Source organism: Suricata suricatta, chromosome 8 (genome assembly GCF_006229205.1).
Source record: "Suricata suricatta isolate VVHF042 chromosome 8, meerkat_22Aug2017_6uvM2_HiC, whole genome shotgun sequence".
In the NCBI taxonomy this organism is placed as follows: Eukaryota; Metazoa; Chordata; class Mammalia; order Carnivora; family Herpestidae; genus Suricata; species Suricata suricatta.
Genome location: NC_043707.1, coordinates 45994155 through 45997070, shown reverse-complemented (window position 1 = coordinate 45997070; position 2916 = coordinate 45994155).

The window sequence follows — 2916 nt, the reverse complement described above, 5'->3', positions numbered from 1 at the left end:
TTTGGTCACCTGTGTTTTAAAGTGCCTCTTTCAAATGTGAGGTGCCTGCACCTCTCTGCCATCCATCCCGTTATCTTCATTCCACAGACCTGTCCAGAGCTCCATATGACCACCAGGCTGGTATGTCTTCCACCTCTTTCCCAGAAGGCATTTGCAACTCTTGCTTCTTGACCACACTTTTCCCCTTCACCTCTTAAGTTAGCCATTAACTCCTGGCACCAACCTTTACTCCAAAAAGCACCCCTGAAGTCTGCCCAGAAAGTGGCTAGACCATATCACCTGGGGGGACCGTCTAGAGAAAGCATCAACCTTAGAGGAGCCAGAGTGAAGCTCTTTCTGATATTCTGCAATTTTTTGTTGAATTGTGTTTTTTTCAATAAGGCTGCGATGGCAAATGACATTATCAAAAACCTTGAAAATGGATTGAGATTTGCCTCTCGAGGTGGTCAGGTGGATCAGAACAGGGGTGGGAGGGGTTGATCTATTTAGGGTGTTTCCACAAAATAGTGGTTCTCTGCCTTAGATGTTGCACAGCAGATTGATGAAAAGTGGAGTTCTGGGGGAAAGGCTCTAGTTGAGGTCTTCTTGGTTGTAAGAGGAGAGGCGTGTAGATGTGTGGGGACAGCAGTGTTGGAAGCAATCGCTCTTACCCCACCGTAACTTGCTTGGTGCTATGCTCGGATACCAAATTCCAGGAGTAGGAGGTCAGCAGGGCATCTGGGTGGCTCAGTCAGTTAAGCATCCAACTTTAGCTCAGGTCATGATCCTGCAGTTCATGGGTTCAAGCCCTGCCGCGGGCTCTGTGCTGACAGCTCAGAGCCTGGAGCCTGCTTCAGATTCTGTGTCTCCCCCTCTCTGCCCCTCCCCTGCTTGCACTCTGTCTCTCTCTCTCTCCAAAATAAATAAACATTTAAAAAAAAAAAAAACATAGGAGAATGGCTCCCATTTTGCAGTTTTGAGCCAGGGAGCCCCAGACACAAAGCAGCCTTAGGAGAAGAAAGTCCCAGAGCTTCCAATTTCCCACTCTGTAAAATGCAACTAAAACCCTTTACCCTCCAGACTTGGGACAATCCAACAGGGTTTTCAAAGGAAGAGTGCTTGGTGAAGGCAAGGCAATGTACAGATTTTAGTTAACATTTCTTACATTTTTGTGCCTTTTCCCCACTCTGGAATATAGCTAGAACTTTGAGGTCTTCCAGAAAAGACCTTCAGCAATCCTCCAGCTGCCAAATGAACAGCTCTAGAGATGAAGGGAAATGCTGTGATCGATTCACGGCAATATTCTTGAATGAAAAAAAAAGAGGGAATTTTATTTAAGAAGGGAGAAAAAGGACGGGCAGGAAACATCTACATTGTTCAGCCCTTTCCTATCTACATTCTGTTGTTCTTGCCGCACTCTTCCCATTCAGACTAGGGCCCAGGGGATGATTAATCTTAAACAAGCTAAGAGATTTTTAGCAAGCAGAGGTCTTCTAGGGGTTAGCAGGAATGGGGGCTATACGGGCTTCTCCAAGAACCATTTTCTAGACCCCTGGAGACAGAGCCCTCATAATGCTCTGTAACTGTTTTTGAATTGCCACAGCCCTGTTGTGGACTTGAGGGCTCTTTCTCCAGCAGTCATGAATTTAAATTCCTCTGCTTTCCCTGGCTTGGAGTCATGTAACCAAGCCTGGAGATCCCTGGAGGAGGCAGCAGCCCTAAACAAAGCCTTCTTGGGCCAGAGGAAGAGCCTCATGTATCTTTTAAGAAACAGTATCTTTTAAGAAGTGATAAAAGTTACCCTAACGTTCTGATGATACAGTTTTAGTTTTTCCTTTTCTCCTGCCTCCCTTTCCTCCCTATTTCTTTCAAGCTTCAGGTCTTTTTTTGTCCGTGTTAAATTAATACTTAAGAGTCCACGGGGCCAACTTTAACTTGGTTAGGAAGTTAATATTTCCCTTGTTTCTTCTAGGAATTCCCAGAGACCCGTGGTGACTTGCTCCTGCGAATCTTGTGCTCTCCTAGAGTCTATCTGACTTCCTTAAAACTTCCCGATGTTAATAATAATACTTTGCTTTCTAAAGGCTGGAGACCTTCAAGCACAGCAGCCTCTCCTAAGAAGCAGAAGCTCTAATGGGAGGGAAGTCCCACCGCACAGCCAGGCCAGGGCGCTCTGGGGGGTCCCAGGGCTTATTATCACCCGCCAGGCCCAGAGTCCCGTAAAACAGCCGAGGCTGCGCTGGCAAAGGCGCTTCGGGTACCCGGTGGGAGGCAAAGAGAGGCACCAGACAGGTCCCCAAACATGTCCCCAGCAAGTCAGCCCCTTTTGCATTCCTTCAGGCTTGTGTTCCTTCCCTAAAAACCTCATCCCCAAACCTGGCAATTGGGTTTCTCTCACGCAGCGGCTTAAATACATTCATTGGAAGCCCTGTGGGTGGTCCTTGGGGTCCTGGAGAAAAGCAGGGAGAGAGCGCTCGGGGCCTTCTGCAAGGCCAGCTGAGCCCCCATTCTTCCTGGGGCCGAGCGGGAAGTAGATGACGCGGATCCCAGACCAGAGGGGCATTTGGGAGGGCACCGAGGGACTGGGTAGGCCATCCGCAGGTGGGCGCTGGGCTTGGACTGCGCAGGGGGGCGGAGCCCCTCAGGCGGGCGCGGGCTACAATCACATCCGACCCCCCACCCCACCCCTATCCCGGAGAGTCCCTCAGTCCCGGAGGAGCTCCCTGATAGGCTGGAAAGGCCCCCTCCGCGCGAGGTGGCCGTCCCCGGTCCGCAGAGATTCAGGGAGCCCAGTTCCGAAAGCGTACCCGCACCCACAGCGGACCTCGCGAGTCCTACAAAGCAGGCCGGTCACGCTGGGCGGCGGAGGAGGGGCGCGAGGCCCGCAAAGCCGCCCAGTCCCAGCGGCCCGGGAAGCCGGCGCGCCCCGCAGTGGTG